This window comes from Macaca thibetana, chromosome 13 (assembly GCF_024542745.1).
Source record: "Macaca thibetana thibetana isolate TM-01 chromosome 13, ASM2454274v1, whole genome shotgun sequence".
NCBI lineage: Eukaryota > Metazoa > Chordata > Mammalia > Primates > Cercopithecidae > Macaca > Macaca thibetana.
The window spans coordinates 42,263,243-42,281,818 of NC_065590.1; the positions used below are offsets into that span (position 1 = coordinate 42,263,243).

The 18,576-nt window shown below is 39.4% G+C and overlaps 1 protein-coding gene across 1 annotated transcript in view; it reads left to right on the top strand.

Annotated features, from left to right (window-relative positions):
• The first annotated feature begins 670 nt into the window (after positions 1 to 670).
• SERTAD2 (SERTA domain containing 2) overlaps positions 671 to 18,576 on the top strand; it is a 124,039-nt gene continuing 106,133 nt past the window's right edge. The window contains exon 1 of the mRNA XM_050754831.1: positions 671 to 1,482. The gene's annotated coding sequence lies outside the window, so the exon portion shown is untranslated. The remainder of the gene's footprint in view (positions 1,483 to 18,576) is intronic.

An 18,576-nucleotide genomic window follows, 5' to 3' on the forward strand; every position in this document is an offset into this window, starting at 1 on the left:
CGTGATCTGATTCACTCCAAATCTGGCTGTCCCTCGGGAGTGGGCTTTGGCCGCAGGGGCTCCCCGGCAGCGCCAGGCAGAGGCTGAGCAGCAGCAGCAGCCGTCTGCACGCAGAGTAAGGAGCCAGCCTCCGCCGCCGCCTCCTCCTGCCGGATCGAAGTAGGCAGCACAGCCAGTCCCTATTGCTGTCACGCAGCCAGCAGCGGGCCCCCGCCCCCCCCCCCCGCGCGGCCCCGGCCCTCACACTGTTATTTGCGTGACTGACCCGAGCGGCGCGGGAGGGGAGGGCGGGCCCGGAGAGGCGCGGGCGGAGAGGGGGAGGCCGGCCGCCCGCTCCTTCCCCTCAGGCCGGCTGCGGAAGCCCTCTCCTCCCCATTGGTCACGCGCTCTAGTCCATCACTCCCGCGAGGCGCTCGGATTGGCAGAAGGCGCACTTCTGGAGCGAGGAGGGCCGAGTAACTCCGCGGGTCTCCGGCACCTCCTCCTTTCCTCCACCCCACACTTGAACGTCCACCCACCTCTCCCCCCCCCCCACTCCACTGCCCCCGCCCCGCTCGCGGCAGTGTCCTTAGAAGACTCATTGGGCCAGGGGTGCAGCCAGCCGCTTAACGAGCCGCGCCGCCATAGGTCGAGGCCCACGCCCGTCGGAACAGCGGGCCTCACCATTGGGTAGCTCCGCTCCGCTCCCGCCCCCTCAGCGCCTCAGCCTCCCGTCGCCGCCTCCCAGCCCAGCTCTCCCTCGGCCCCCTTACCCCGCCCGTCCCCGCCGCATCTCCCCTGTCCAGCTGGGCGGGGATTGCTGTACGACTCTGTAAAGTCTGTGAGTCACTGCACAACCCATCAATCCAATTAAATGTCTTGAGCGAGCCGAGCAGGCGGTGCTGCCGCCCGCCGCCGCTCGCCCAGCCGCGGCCGCCCCTGCTCCTGCTTGCAGCGCCCCTCTGATCCATGGCTGTCTGTCTGTACTTGTTACGGTGTAACATCCTCCTCCTCCTCCTTCTCCTCCTCCTCCTCCTCGGGAGCCGCTGCAACTTCCCCTCAGCCAGCCTCCTCCTCTGCTTGGGGACTGCAAAGGCATGGGATAGACCCAGAGCCACTTCCCTCTGTCTCCCCTCCAGCCCTCGCTCAATTTTCCCCCCTTTAAATTAAAGTCTGTTCCTCGCTCCTCGTCGTTTTAGAGATTTATTGGTCGGTCTATTATTTCCCCTGATTTTGTTTTCCCTCTGTGGGGCAGGGATCGCAGGGGCCGGTGGGTTTATTTTAGGGAGGGGGCGCTCCATCACCCCACCCCTCCGTTTCTCCTCCTCCCTTTTCGGCCGTGACTTGATTTCCCCGCTCCTCTGCGCTCCCAACCCTCGAACTCACCGTCCTGTACTCGAGTGACGCACAGACACCCCCCGCCCACAGCCCAGACGTCCCCTCCCTCGCTGCCACCCCGACCCGTCTCGGAGCTGGACCGGGTGCCGACTTCTTCGCAGAAGGGTGAGTGCTGTGCTGGGTTGGGTGGGGAGGATCTGAAAAAATGTGGTGGCCGGTCCACTGTTGGGGAGGGTAGGGATCAGGTTGTGGGCTGCAGGTTCCCGGTCCGGCATGGATTTAAGGTGGCGACTCCCTCCTTTCCTCCCTCCCTCACTCCCGCTTCCCCCGCCCCTCAACTCCTTATCCACCAGCCTTGCTGTATATCTAGGTATTGCCAGACTTCCACCATCGGGGCATTATAACGCTTATAAAACATTTGGTAATGGCATGCTTTCTGTCTTTAGGATGCTTAGTGAGCAGTGATAGCCACCAATGTGATCCGATAGATTCTATCACCTGCAAAAAGTGTAAAAGGGACGATGGGTACATTTTCTTCTAATTCAAAGTTAAACTTTTATTCAATAAAGGGGAAGCAAAAAGATATTTTTAATTTGAATGCGTAGCGATAGAGCAGCGATAGAGCAGCGATAGATCAGAGAAAGACAGATTGTCTAGTGGCATTGCTTAGTGTTTTTATTTGAAAATAGTTTTATGGGTTCCCTATTGAAAAAATATGAAGTCTGTATCAAAGGTTATGAAGTCTTTGAACCTGTTGGAGGAAAGCAAGGTAAGATGGAAATCCAGCTTGACACTTCATCTTTAGCTCACCTCTGTTCCAGGGAGGCATTACAGCACAGAGTTTTAAATTTCTCAGTCACTGGACACAATGGAGCATGTTAAGGATTTGAGAGAAATATGGATTATTTCTCTTTTGATAACCATCTTTTGTGTACTTGATTGCTTGTTCAGCAATGTCATACCACAGAATTTTGTAAAATTTCAATTTGGTTTCTTGGTTGTCCATAGTTCGGAACTACAAATACCTGTCCATATATGCTTTATGAGGATGTTGCCGTATGCATCTTTCATATTTTGTTTGAAATAAAAGTAAAAATTATGAGAAATAGTTGTCAGAATTGGCTCCTGAGGTTGCTTTTTTGAATTCAGCTGTTTTAAAATGGTGTTACTCTTTTTGAGTCAAGTTCTGGGCTAGTTGTCCACAAGATTCAAATTAGGCCAAACCAAACATGTTTTGAAATATTAAAGTACAGGAAAGGCCTCTTAATAGTTCATTCTCTCCTTCTCTTTCAGAGTAACCAGAATAAGTTGTTACTAAATTTAATTTTAAAGAATAGACTGTTCCTGTACCAAAATCTGCCAAGTTGCTACAGAAAGATTTCTTTTTAAAGAGCAGAAATGTGTTTATGATCAGTCCAAAGTAGTGAAGTTGAAAAGTGACTTAAATGTAAATGCTGTCTTAAAGAAATGCTTGTCATAAGCCCCAAAACCTTCCAGAGTGTTTCAGGAAGACTTATACAAAGCCTTTTTGAATTAATACATTTTGTCATGTGACCTTTTTTATGAGTGTAAGACTGAATTATTGAAAGACCTCATAGCACAAGGGAGCCATGCTGCCAGAGTTTGAATCTTACCACCATCCCTCACTGGCTGTGTGACCTCGGGGACGTTTCTAACCTGGCTTTTGTGAGTTTTGTCCTGTAGATGGAAAGAATGACTTCTCAAGGGTTTGTTGTAAGGTTGCATGAGAGTGCATGTCACAGAGCACTCCATGTTAGCTGCTCCATCGTCACCAGCAGTCTTAGAGAGGTTTCTAGTATAGTGGTTAAGAGTAGGACCTCACGCTGGTTCATGCCTGTAACCCCAGCACTTTGGGAGGCTAAGGTGGGAGGATGGCTTGAGCTCAAGAATTTGAGACCAACTTGGTCAAGATGGTGAGATCCGGTCTCCACAAAATAACTAAAAAAAAAAAAAAAAAAGAATGGGGCCTCCAGAACCGGATTCCGTAAGTTTAAATCCCAGCTTTTCCTCATTATCTTTGTGACCTTGGCCAGGTTAGCCTCAGATTCCTCATCTGTAAAATGGGAATAATAGCACCTACTTTATAGGGTTATTGTGATTGCACAGAATGAGAGTTAATATATGCAAAGATATTGAGTAGTCTTTGGTGCATCTTTGCAAGTTTAACTCTTATGTGCTTTGCATATCTTGAAATATGAATGACTATGTTTTTTAGACAATTTTTTGTGAAGATAAAAATTATTGTTATCAATAAAGTAAAATTTTTATCAATATGCCTGATGTTTTATGGGATTTATACTTTTAATCTAGAGTTTGTATGACCCTTTAAGAAATACAGTTACTGGACCAGGCACAGTGGCTCATGCCTGTAATCCCAGCACTTAGGGAGGCTGAGGTGGGAGGATTGTTTGAGCCCAGGACTTTGAGACCAACCTGGGCAACACAGCAAAACCCTGTGTCTACAAAAAATACAAAAATCAGCTGAATGTGCTGGCACATGATTGTAGTCCCAGCTACTGAGCCCTGGAGGTGGAGGCTGCAGTGAGCCATGATTACGCCACTGCATGCACTCCGGCTTGGGTTCCTTTTCTTTTTCTTTTTTTGAGACGGAGTCTCAGTCTGTCACCCAGACTGGAGTGCAGTGGCGCAATTGCGGCTCACTGCAACCTCTGCCTCCAGGATTCAAGCAATTCTCCTGCCTCAGCCTCCCAGGTAGCTGGGATTACAGCTGCGCTAATTTTTGTATTTTTAGTAGAGGCATGATTTCACCATGTTGGTTGGGCTGGTCTCGAACTCGTGATCTCAAGTGATCCACCCCTCTTGGCCTCCCAAAATGCTGGGATTACAGGCATGAGCCACCGTGCTTGGTAAGACCCTTTCAAAAAAAAAAGAAAAAAGAAATTTAGCTATTGAATGAATTGAGTTGATCCCCTTTCATTTAAACTTGCATTTAGAATGTACGTGTCGCTATTAAAAGTGTAGTACATATCACGCATTTGCTATTATCTGTGGTTTTCCCTACTGTTAAACAGAAAACTCTTTGAGGGTAAGAATAGTATTTCATTTATAATTTAATCTCTAGTGCCCAGTACCTTGTATTTAAAGAAGCTTAATTAATGTGTGTGAAATTAATTAAATAATGCTACTCTCATATTTATAGTAGTTGAGTGACATTGTAAGTGATATTGTAGAGAATGCTATTATTTGTATTATTGAATTGAATTTTCACTTTCTCAATTATTTTTGCAAACAGAATAAATGAGAGGAATTATAGTATAATTTACTTTTCATTATAGAACTATTTTTTATTTTCAAGGTTAAACAGAAAATAGTCTGAAAAAGTATGCCTGTCATATCCTCCTTTGATACCTGACATGTCCAGTTTTTAATCATAAAATCTTCTGACTCCCACACTTTCTGTCATTAAGTTGGATGTTGTTAATGATTAATAGGAATTATATGAATTGGATTTGGACTGTCCCAAAAATGATATGATGTTATTATCTGTTACAGATTAATAATAATACAGATAATGTATCAACCTAATCGTGTGAAATTTAAAATGGCATCATTTCCTTAGGGACCACATCCTTATTCTCTTTCCATTCAAGAGTGAAACTTTCTCTTGAGTAGACTTAATAAATAATTAGCTATTGAAATAGCTGCACTAAATAGTGTGGCAGGAATCATAAAGGAAGTTATGAAATTAGTAAATAAAACACACTAAACTTTACCATACGCTTAATATGGTTACTCACTTGGGGAATCAATTTTTCAAAACAAGCCAAGTTGATGGGGCCTACCACCTGCCTCATTTATAGAATCATTCTATTTTACTTGTCAATAAAATCCAGTCTAATTCCTGAGCCCTCTGAAGTTATAAAAAGCCAGAATTATCTTTCATTAGAGATCCTTGGTAATAAAACCTGAATGCTAATCGACTCAGAATTGTTACAGTTTTCCATCACATTGTTAACACTTTTCAAACACATATATGAAATATCTATTACAATGTGAGCAATTTTGTGTATATAAATCTTTGTTTAACCAAATCATCACTTACCCTGTTTAGTTGAATATATTCCATTTTCATGGGCTAAAACAATTAATTTAGAAAACTTGCCCTTTTTTTGTTTTGATACATTTAAAGCAGCTAATCTAAAGTGAAACTCTAAGAAATAATAATTTATAAGCACTTAGAGACTGTACTTAAGTGTTTGGTGTGCAAGATAGACAGTCTCTTTATTTTTCACTTGACGCATTTTAGCATGACATATATTCCATAGGTCACACCTCTTTCTTTCTTTCAGCTTTTTAAAAATAAGGACATTTGGGTATTTATTAGTATTTTACAGACATATACAATTTCTGCAGGTTTTTTTCTTAAACAATGTTTGTTGTGTGCAGTTATTTGGAAAGAAGAGCAAGGAGGGGTAGAAATAACCTTTGAGGCTTGCGATTTCTATCCTTATCTTCTAACATTAGGGACATGGATAACTATCTATATACTTTGTCAGTAATCAAAAGGAGAAGAAAATAACATATGCATTATCTTATAGCGTAAACTCAGAATTAAGGTCCGTGAAGTTCTATACTGAGTGATGCTACTGATTGGCATGTGACCTTGAGCATTACACTTAACCTTTACCACTCTCTCCATGAGTGAAGGCAGTTACCCTCTGCTCACTCACAGAGAAAGTTGTAGGGGTCAGTTGTAAGTGCTTTTTAAAAGCATTTGAGAAGGACACAATGCAAGCAAATACAAAGTAAACATTAGCATTTAGAAATGAATATTTGTTCACCATTATTTAAAAATTGTGATCTTTCAGATTTTTTACCTAATGGGCATTTTTCCTTTTCGTTTTATATGTGAAGAGACTTCTTACTAGTATGCTCACAAAAATATATATATGGTACTTTTTAAAGAAGCAGTGAACTTTGGTTTAGCTGAATGGGGTTTTAAATGTTAACACTGAGATTTTGGTACGTCCTGGGTTATAACAGATGTTGATGTTTTTGAGAACAAACTTCAGGTATCTGAGAGTTAATACATTTTATTAAGTTAAAGTTTATAAAACTTACACTTGCATTGCAGGAAAACATGTTCAGACTTAGATTCCATTAGCAGTATATTCAAATAGAAAAATTAATAGTATTATTTACTTTTAAATTTCAAAAGGATTACTTGGCTGTGGGACCTCTCTTGTTTTATTATTTATTTTTATTTTTTTGAGAAGAATGGAATCCCTGGAAAGGACCCTTCTTTATACTCATTTTTTTTTTTTTTTACCTTGAATGCAGTCAAATATACATTATTTCAAAATATAGTGGCTTGGAGGATTTAATTTATTTTGGCTAATTTTGTATTTTGGAAGCTAGGGAAGGCCCTAGCATTATATACATTATATACATTAGCATTATATACATTCCTTTGAATTCAGTTTTATGTCTCTGTGATTATTAGCAGAATTGTCACAACCTCATGATGTTACTCACTTTTTTAAGTGAAAATGAAATTCTAGTGTACTCAGAATAACAACTATTAAAACAAGTAAGACATGTAAAGAAATATTATTTCTTCTAACTGACATTAAGAAGAGTGAATAGTGATCCTCAAATGTGAAGTTTCTAAGCAGAAAGCAACTTTAAAAAACATATTGTCCTTACGGTTCAGTAGCCAACCCACTGAAACTTAGAATGATCAGTTTTCTTTTTGAATTTAAAGTTCACATTGATGTTTATAATGTGTTGTGTGTTGGCATGTATAACTCTTTGGTATTGGATATTTACCTTTAACATACTACATAAAATGACGAAACTAGTCTACCTTTTGTTTAAATTTCATCTGTTTTTCACACCCTTCTTTTTGTTCTTACATTGTATTTCAGTTTTCTTAATATTTCCACATTTTTCTTTTCTTTTTATGTACCATCTTCCTCATTTTACTCTATTCTGTCCTCCTCCCAAGAGTCATAGGAATTCTTTTTCCTTGATCATAGCAGGTTTTTTTCTGTTAGCTCCCTTTGCATTTGCCTCTATATAATGTATGGAGTAGTGGTTTTTATTTAGTTTAGTCTGCTTTATGAGACTGATGGAACGACCTTCTCTATAGAACATTTGTTTTGCCTTGTTTCAGAAGATGAGCTCTCTAATCATCTTATCTACACAAACTTAAGGGACTACGTCATAAACCTAAGACCAAGTTTTAGCTTGTATGAGGTGGTAACAAGGGAAAACTGTAACATGTTTATTATTTGCTGATTTTCTGTTAATCTATTTTATGTGGAGGAGCCCACAGATTTTTTTCTTTTCACGTTATCTTGAAATGTTTCATCCAAGCTTTTTGTTTTTGTTCCATGTCTGGTGCCCTGGTGAGCTTTGGAGACGGTGTCTGCCATGATCATTACCACCTGACCACAAGGAGGGTGGCTTGCCTGAGAACATCACATTAGCCGGGATGAGCAGCTCCTTTGTTTTGTTTTGTTTTGTTGTTAGCTCCTTAAAGCCAGGCAGAACATCAGACCATGTCCACTGTGAGATTTTCCAAGGTTCACCATTGTGGAATGATGAATGTTCCCTAGTAAAGTAACCATCAGCTTCATTGTCTTCTATGGCTTCAACTCAAATGAAATGTATGCCTTTGAGTTAACTTTTGTTTTGATTTTAAGGGTTCTTTTTATCTGGAAAATCAGAGTATAAAAATAAATTTGTATTTTTAAACATAAAAGATTTACATAAAAATCCTGTAAGTAAAAAAGTTTTCGTAAGGACCAAACTTCATTGATCTGGAGAAAATATTTAATAGTTTCTCAAAATATCTGACATTATTCAGACATCAGTAGTAGAAAAGTTTTAAATTTGATTAAACAAAAATAAATTCTTTCGATTTAAAAAGCAAAGTCTATTTTTACTTTTTATTAAACAATTTGAAAACAAAATTAGATAAACTGAGTTTTGGAGTTGATTAAATAAGAGATTTCCCAGAAATGGTACTTTATAAAATCTATGCCTCATGGAAGAAGTTTGATCTTTTTTATACATATGCATCCCATTTTGGGCTTCTGTTCATTTACTCATTCAGTTAATTCAACAGATATTTAATGGGTACTTACTATGGGTCAGCTACTCTTATTAAACACGTATGATATAGCGGGGAAGAAGAGGGATGAATATGCTTGCCTTTATGGAAATTCCAAACTATTTTGGGGGTATTTACAGCTTGTTGTCTACTTTTTGGAGTAGTTATAATTAAACATTGTACAATAATGACCTGAAAAAAGTAAGGATTCTTTACATGGATTTTATGCCTGCTGACTTGGTATAAAAGGAATCCTAAATCCTAAAACAAAATTTCACTTAAATGGACAATTTTTATATGAATTTGAGTTGAAATATTAAAAACAATAATGCCAGTAGTTTCCAACAGAAATCATGAATCATCCTCATTTCTGAACCCTGGAAAACCTTACAGTGGACAGAGTCTGAAATTTCTCCTAGGTTTTCTTTATACTTTTAAGTTGTTTTCTCCTATTGCTTTGTTTTCTTTGTAATAGAGCCTGAGAAAAATGGTAACACTGAAAATTGCACAATGGAAATGGAGTCCTCTCTGCTGTATTGCACAATTAGCAAGAAAATCTTAAGTTTTCTTTAGTATACATTAAAAACTAATTTTTTGTTTCTGTGATCGTACTATGTAATTTCCTAAACAAACAAACAAATAAATAAAACCCTTAGGGTTCATTTCCACCTCAAATATTGAAGTAGATACACCTAAGTATGCAGTACAAGTAGCATTAATACAGTATAACATATAATGATTTTCATTAATTGTTTTATTTTTATTAATATTTAATACATGTCCCAAGTGCTTGGGGGTATCAGAGACTAATAATAAGACATATGGCATCTGCCTATAATGGTGTTCACAGTCCAGTTAGAGACAAAAGAGCCCCATATGAAAATTAAATCATTTATATTAGGCAATATGTGATTTCGCTTAATGGGAAGTCTAGGGTGGACCACTACAGTAAGCCTAGTCTTGCACCAAGTGAACTTGCCTTCTAGCAGAAGTTCTATGTGGCCTTCCTGGGAACCCATCCTTCCTTTTAAGTCTGGGCAAAGATGGTTAGCAGGCTTTCTTTTTGTCCCTGGACACTTAAGGGTAGAATAGTCTCTGTGCAAGCTGTTGCAGTGGCTCAGCAAGAGAGGGGAGGAAAGGGGAATGGAGCACGCATTCCACCCATTTACTACATTCACTAGCTATCACCTTGGGAAGCAAAAAGTGCGCCTGAGAATAGAATATATGGACACAGTATGGATATATTTTAGTTTCTTGAGCATAAAAATTATTCAAGACTGGGCACAGTAGCTCAAGCTTGTAATCCTAGTGCTTTGGGAGGCTGAGTTGAGAAGATTGCTTGAGGCCTGAGGTATGAGACCAGTCTGGCAACGTAGCAAGAACCCTGTCTCTGCACAAGAAATATTAGTTCTAGGTGGTGGTGCACACCTGTGGTCCTAGCTAGCTTCTTTGGAGGGGCTGAGGCAGAAAGACGGCTTGAGCCCAAGAGGTCAAAGCTGCAGTGAGCTATGATTGAGCCACTGCACTCAAGCCTGGGCGACAGAGTGAGACACTGTTTAAAAAAAAAAAAATTATTTCATAGCTTTGAGAAGCCTGATACATCAATATGGGCCCCATGGACAAGGGGAGTTCTCTGAAAAAAAATGGAAGAATCACTGGAAGGGTTAAATAAATCACTGGAAGGGTTAAATAAAATGTGGGTTGGAGGCTTTTGACAGTTACTGAAGACACTTTCTTCCTCGGTTTTTCCTAGAGTAGCCCTGCCTACAAGATGGGTGTCCTCCAGACCGAATATGACAAATTTAGGAAGTTTGCATATATTGCTATGATTTATAGATACAATCTCTCTGAATTGTTTTGCTTTGGAATTAGCTGAAGTTCCTGATATGTGTGTGTGTGTGTGTGTGTTTAAATCCTCAAATGTAATGTTATGTGACTGTGGCTTTTGTTTTCATTTTCTTGGACGTTTGAAAATATTAAGAATCTCTGTTTTATAGTACAGGTGTTTGTTTATTTGGCGCTAAATCTAAGATAGGATAATACAATGTATGCTTGTCTCTTATATTTAAATTAGGGCAAAAAGGCCGGGCACGGTGGCTCATGCCTGTAATCGCAACACTTTGGGAGGCTGAGGCAGGCGGATCACCTGAGGTCAGGAGTTCGAGAGCAGCCTGGTCAGGGCCTATAATCCCAGCTACTCGGGAGGCTGAGGCAGGAGAATTGCTTGAACCCGGGAGGCGGAGGTTGCAGTGAGCCAAGATCGTGCCCCTAGACTCCAGCCTATGAGACAGAGCGAAACGCTGTCTCAATAAATAAATAAATAAATAAATAAGCGGAAAAATCCCCCAAAGTCTCAAAGTTTATCTGTTAACAACAGTATTCAGATACTTATATGGATACTTCCTTTAAAAAAAAAAAAAAAAAAAGATAACCTGTATGAAAAGTTTCTTTTCCTGAAAACTATTTCTCCTAGAACCATCACTCAATCTATATGATTCAAAAAGCCACCAAAGGTGTTAATTATGTTAATTATCTAGAAAGTTGTGATGGTTTTGAGGGTGTATACATGTCACAGCTTATTAAATTGTACATTTTAAATATATGCACTTATTATATATCAATAAAACTTTTAAAAAAGCCAACCAGATTGTAAGGTATATTTTCAGGATAAAATACTTCTTATCTTTGGGAGGCTGAGGCAGATGGATCACCCGAGGTCAGGAGTTCAAGACCAGGCTGGCCAACATAGTGAAACCCTGTCTCTACTAAAACTATAAAAAAATTAGCCGGGTGTGGTGGCAGGCACCTGTAAATCCCAGCTACTTGGGAGGCTAAGGCAGGAGAATCACTTGAACCCAGGAGGTGAAGGTTGCAGTGAGCTGAGACTGTGCCACTGTACTCCAGCCTGGGCCACTGAGTGAAACTCCATCTCAGAAAAAAAAAAAAAAAAATATATATATATATATATATAACTTATATATATATAATATATGATGTATGTTTATTATATATAATATATATTACATATGTTTATATATTATATATATGTTTATATTATATGTAATATGTATAATATATTTATATAATATATATTATATATATACACACACACATTTCTTATAATAGGTATTTTTTTTTTTTTTTTTGAGACGGAGTTTCGCACTTGTTGCCCAGACTGGAGTGCAATGGTGCGATCTTGGCTCACTGCAACCTCCACCTCCTGGGTTAAGCGATTCTCCTGCCTCAGCCTCCCGAGTAGCTAGGTTTACAGACACCCGCCACCACTCCCAGCTAATTTTTTGTATTTTTAGTAGAGACAGGGTTTCACCATGTTGGCCAGGCTTATCTCGAACTCCTGGCCTCAGGTGATCTGCCTGCCTCAGCCTCCCAAAGTGCTGGGATTACAGGCGTGAGCCACTGCGCCTGACCAAGAATTATATTTTTAAAGTTTGTTATTTATTTTTTATTTCTTTATTTCATCCACCCTTTATTCACCTGTATCTTATACCCCAGAAACACATATTTAAAGTAAGAAAGACAAATAGAATTAAGGAGGCCTTTGTGCCCGTTGAAATTTAGATATAGGAGCTTAGAGAGCTTTTTACCATATGTAAGACTCAGTGGAGTATCTTTAAGTAATTTGCCCACATTTGAATTTGGAGAATTGCAGTTGTGTATTCTTCAAGGAATCCTTTTCTTATAGTTTAACAGATTATGACTCATCTTTGGCAAGGAGTAAAGAGCATGATTTTAGTGAGGCTTTTTCCTCCTCTTTTCTTTCTTTCTTTTTTTTGGAAGAGGTTAAATGGCTTAATGCTTTTTAAATATTCCTTTTTCTCCCCCGCATGTTATACATTAAATTTTGGCATGTTGGGCCATAGACTCTATGAACAGATTTGTTTAGGGAAGAACTAAGTTTGTTCCATTGTTCTTGCCTCTATGGTCTTCAGCACAGTACAGATATCTTAATATAAGTTTGTGAATTGGTAGTTTAATGTTAATCAAATATTCCTTATGCTGCCCAGTATATATATCAGGTAAATTTCTATATGTATAATATCAGGAATGTTTTTTTTTTTTTTTTTTTTTTTTGAGATAAGGTCTTGCTCTGTTGCCTAGGCTGGAATGCAGTGGTGTGGTCACTGCTCACTGCAGACTCAACCTCCCAGGCTCAAGCAGTCCCCCCACCTCAGCCTCTCAAGTAGCTGGGACTACAGGTGTGCACCGTCACTCTTGGATAATTTTTATTTTATTTTATTTTTTGAGATGAAATTTCATTCTTGTTGCCCAGGCTGGAGTGCAATGGCGCAATCTCAGCTCACTGCAACCTCTACCTCCCAGGTTCAAGCGATTCTCCTGCCTTAGCCTCCTGAGTAACTGGGATTACAGGCACCCACCACCACATCCGGCTAATTTTTTGTATTTTTAGTAGAGACAGGGTTTCACTGTGTTGGCTAGGCTGGTCTTGAACTCCTGACCTTCAGGTGATCCACTTGCCTATGCCTCCCAAAGTGCTGGGATTACAGGCGTGAGCCACCACGCCCAACCAATTTTTAATTTTTTTTTTTTTTTTGTAGAGATGGAGTTTCACCAGGTTGTTTAAGCTTTTCTTGAACTCCTGGCCTCAAGCAATCCTCTTGCCTCAGCCTCCCAGAGTGCTGGGATTACAGGTGTGAGCCACAGTGCCCAGCTGAAGCTTCTTTATTGTTGGAATTAATGCCTATGTTAAATTTAGAACATTGGCAAATTTTCATGAATTAAAAAAATAGTCTACTAAAATGACCAGAGTTGTGTTACTGGGGTTGGGGCTATCAGGGCATTAATGAGTGATTTGAAAGCTCTAGTTCTTTTTACAACACTAGTAGGACACGTTGGAATCACCTATGTCCAGGCCACAACCCAGAGGTGAGGCCCTGGGTTATTGTAATGTACAGCCACACTGTGCTTTATGATGCTGTCTCTCATACCATATTCCCCCATACCCAAGCTTTCTATCATAGAACTTTTCAGACATGTAGAAAACCTAACAGTAATTCAACAAACACCCATATTCTCTCTATCCAGATTCAGTACTTATTAACCTTTTGTCGTATTGGCTTTATGAGTCTGTCCCTCTTTCTCTGGGTACTTTTTTCCTGTACCATGTAAAAGTAAGTTTCAGACATCGTGAGTCCCTACCATCAAATACTTCAGAATACATATTCTGAGAACAAGGACATTTGCTACATAACCACAATGCCATTATCACACCTAGGAAAATTGGTAATAACTTGGAATGCTTTTCAAAAATTCAGTTCATTAAAGACATGAATTTATATCCTACTAAAAATTAAATGCATATGAAGTGAGAAGTTTCACAGAATATGGAATTCTGGAAATTGCTGGTAAAGATATGCATTTCTTCTCTGTGTTTGCAAGTGAGGCCACTACTTCAAACATTTTTATGAGGTAAACACATTTTCTATGTTTAGTGAGGTAAAATCTTTTCTAGCTTTCCCAACTCAAGATCATAGTGATGAGAAGAAAGAAACATTTCTCAAAGTTCATGCCGCAGTGTGGTTTCGTGGGAAAAGCTCAGTCTTAAGTCAGAAGGAATAGTGTTGGTTCAAATAGTTGCTCTGACCCTTCACTGCAGGTGACCTTGCAGAAGTGAAGGTCTTGTATCAGTTAAGATGCTTTTAGAAGCTGCCCTCAAGCTCGCTGGAATCGTCAGGAAATGTATTCTTTTCACAAAAAATTCAGAGGCAGGGCAGGCCTCAGGGTTGGTCAGTTCTGGAGCTCAGGTTCTGAGTGTCTTTCTGCTGTGCCAGGCTCCTTGTTGGCCCTGACTTTGTTTCAGCTCCTTCCTCCAGCTGGGTTATAGCCATACATCACCGTATTGAGAAGTCAGAAACCTCTCAACAGGATGGACTGTCAGTTTTCCTGTCTGATTGGGCATCTCTGCTCACTTCTGGGCCAGTAACTGTCTTCAGAGAGCATTCTGCCCTGGATGGCTTGGACTAACCTGTAAACCTACCCCTAGAGCCAGGATGGGGTTCACTTAGGGAGAGGAAGGGAGGAATGGATGTTGGGTATGTCTCTAAGACTCCATTTTCTTTGCAGTAAAATGGGAACAATGGTATCTACCTCTATGCTTATTACTGACATAAAATAAGTAAAGCAACAAACACAAAGCTGATATTTACTAAATGTTAATTCCTATTCTTTCTTCTCTCCTTTCAATCTTACATAAAATCCCATCTTCCTTTGATGCTGCCACCCTCCATACTAGTAAGCATTTGTAAGTAACTCTCCCTTGGCTGGTCTCCTACCTGACCTCTCACCTCACTATCTAGGGCATAGCATTTCATGTGAGCTTTGCAAATTGGTCAGACCTTCCATTAACCTATCTTGCCCATCTTATTTTTTTTTTTTATGTATTTTTTTTTTTTTTTTTTTTTTTTTTTTTTAGACGGAGTCTGCTCTGTCGCCCGGGCTGGAGTGCAGTGGCCGGATCTCAGCTCACTGCAAGCTCCGCCTCCCGGGTTTACGCCATTCTCCTGCCTCAGCCTCCCGAGTAGCTGGGATTACAGGCGCCTGCCAACTCACCCGGCTAGTTTTTTGTATTTTTTAGTAGAGACGGGGTTTCACCGTGTTAGCCAGGATGGTCTCGATCTCCTGACCTCGTGATCCACCCGTCTCGGCCTCCCAAAGTGCTGGGGTTACAGGCTTGAGCGCCCGCTTCCGGCCTTATGTATTTCTTTTAAATTTTTTCTATAATATATCCCTAGAAACATCTTATGTATTTCAATTTCACTTGATGTTTTTCCAAAACCAAGGATGGGAAATTGTTAACATTGTGTACAAGGCCAGGCATGGCAGCATGCACCTGTAGTCCCAGCTACTCCAGAGGCTGAGGCAGGAGGATCACTTGAACCCAGGAGTGCAAGAGCAGCCTGGGCAACGTAGCAAGACCCCATATTTTAAAAATAACACTTAAAAAAACTGTGTGTTGTACATATTTATCAAATGTGAAGAAAAATCTCTTCAGCTTTACTGTCCATAAAAACCGAGTTGAAATAGATTTCCCCGTTTATGAAAAGAAAACCATGATGACCCATGAAAAGGTAAGCAAAATAAAAAGGTATTTGAAATATAGTAACTTATTTGTGCAGGACAGACCAGGTCTTTGATATTTTAGGAAAATCTAGACTCACCACAGTAGTGTAGCTGCTCCAGTTTCACCAGAATTTCCTTTAAAAAAAAAAAAAAATGTCTAATTCCAGTCTGGTCAAGATGGTAAAACCCCATCTTTACTAAAAAGACAAAAATTAGCCAGGCATGGTGGCAGGCGCCTGTAATCCCAGCTACTCGGGAGGCTGAGGTAGGGAATTGCTTGAACCTGGGAGGTGGAGGTTGCGGTGAGCTGAGATCACACCACTGCACACTAGCCTGGGTGATAGAGCAGGACTCTGTCTCAAAAAAAAAAAAAAAAAAAAAAAAAAGTGTCTAATTTGCCAATACATTTTTTTTTTGGATTCTTTGGTCTTGAACCCTCTCATACCTACTGCAGGAGAGAGTCATCTTCCAAAGACATGTTTTCCAATACTGTATGCGGGAACAATGGAGGGTCTTTGTTCAGGCATGCCCTTTTCAAAATAGAGAAGGATTGTCATATTTTTCCCCCTGTGGTATTTCTAAAGCACTTCTGAAACACCTGTGACTTCCTGCAAAATTGCCACAACCTAATTACATGAGATGTTCTTCCCTTTTGGATTTTCTTCCAAAATGACAGGATCACTCTTGAAAGAAAGTTATTGATCCCTGTTGACCCCTGTAAGTAGAACATTTAATTCTGCCGCCCTCCGTGGCAAGAGAATGGAAGAAGGGTGAGAAGTCTGATCTCTCTCTTGACTTGGAAGATGCTGAACCCTGGCTTGTTCCTTTCTGTTACTTTTTTTCAGTGTCTTTAATTTTTAGATTTAGTGTTGAGGTAGCTATTGATCTGTTAACTCTGTAAATACTGAAAATACTCAGATTTTGGATGGTTCGATCCGTAATTCAGAGCTTCTGCTGGCATGAATCTTTTCAGCCAGAGAGATGTTTTTTAAAGGAACTCTTTAAGTGTGTGTTGATAATTCTAACACATCTCAAATTAGGTTCTATAATTGTAATGCTGCACAATGAAGGCAAAGCTCTGAGATAAATTATAATTTTATTAAAGAAGCCAGAGAAAGGACATTGTGGCTATAATTTTGGTTAAAATTGCTGAGTTTTGAGAATAAAAAAATTTGAAATTCATATTGCATTCCTTGAAGTGCTATTGGTTATTTTTAAGAAGGATGAAATATGATTATAACTTATGAAGCTTGGTTTCATTTGAGCACATTTTAAATGTTAGTGCCTTGCAGAAAAGTTTTGTGGACAAGATTCCCTTTGCTGTGTAACAAATACTTTTACTGTTTAGCCAAGGTTTGCTACTAATGGCTCAGAGGCTGAAATGAAAAGTGAAATGGCTGTTGTTTCCCATCTAATAGCTTGATTTTGTTTTTATTTCCACTACCCAGTGTTTAAAAAAAAAAAAAAAAGAAAGCCAAGATCAAGATCCAAAAGCTCAAACAAACTAACATTTAATTTCCCAACTAGAATAGGACTGGCCTTGCCGTGACGTGAAAGTCTTGTATGGGAAACGTTTATTCACGGCTGCGCAGTTGACCATACTCATTGCTGGATCAGGGTGTATTCTTGTCTTCAAACAATCAAGCAGGTAAAAACCAATTGAGACTAAGCAGTTGGACTGACTCAATTTCTCTTTTTCCTCTCTGTTGAGAAATGTTTTAACTGTGTTTCTTGCCCCTACTTCTTGGTCTACCTGAGAGAATAGAACAAAAGTCTAATTAACAGTGGATTGGAAAGCAACAAAGTCCAGAGTGTGTTATCTGCCACTTATTACTGAATGTTTATACTCCAATGATAGAGCAATTGCTAGCGCTTTGTCTTTATGTTTGCTTCTTTCTTAATTCTGTCATTCCTGTGTACTCTCTTGGAGCTTCTCATGGGCAAGATCTACAATTTCAAGTTGTGTGCAATGGATTTTAAGGGCAAACTGCAATTGTTCCAGGTCATTTATTGTTTTCTTTTTTCTCGAGGAATTCTTATTCTGACTGAAAACTGCAGCATGACCAGTGAAAAATTGTTGACCAGCTAAGGAAAATACATTTACAATAGTTTTTAAAAACTATTTGGAAAAGAGATTATACTTGGAGAAAATTTGTCTGTACTTTGGCTAAGTCCCTAGACATAAGCTTTATTGTGTACCAGGTCATGGATCCATCTTTCCTACCTTAGCATGAAATCCTTGTGGTACAAAGACACTCTTGTCTCCTCAGCATTGTTGTGTTCCACTGCCACTAATTTCACGTTATCACTAGTGTAGTGATTACTGAATAGTAAGTACACTAGATTGACATGGGTCATGAATATTTATTTTTTGCAGTACTTAGGCATTTTAAGAACAATATGATAAAAATGGAAACTTTTTCCATGCGGGCTAATTTAGGGTTATTAATAGTTATAAAGGTATTTGACCACTTGTTTTTCTGTTTTGATCTTACCTGATGATTGGACAGGGAGATGGACAAAGAAGCATTGCATAAAAGAGATCACTTTCATGATGGAGGAGAGATGCTTGTTACCACCATTTTTTGTTTGTGCAGTCTACAAATCAGTTCATATGGCCTCTGACAACTGTTCTGGTGATCTAGGTTCATGTATTTTGGAGAAACTGACTTTTATTATTGAATAATTATGTGAATAAGGAGTTTTTTAAACATGGATTTTCCATTTCCTAAAATAGAGGCCTTTTCTTTAAGATTCTTTTGCTTCTCTTTATGTTGTTCGTACACTTATTGACATTGTTGGTGTGAGAATTACTCTTTTAAATTGTTCTTCAGTTCAAGTTGTTGACATTCCAGCTAACAGTATCCCTACCTCTCACCTTGGGAATACAAAATGAGATTCTCTATGGAATACTTAAATCTTAACTTTTGAATGCTAGATGCAGGTATCAGTTTAAACTCATTACACCATTATATGATGAGGAAAAAATAGGCATTTTTATGACTAGGAAAAAGTTATTGGCAGAGAAAAGCTCTGTTTTGTTTAGTCAGTTACTGAAATGG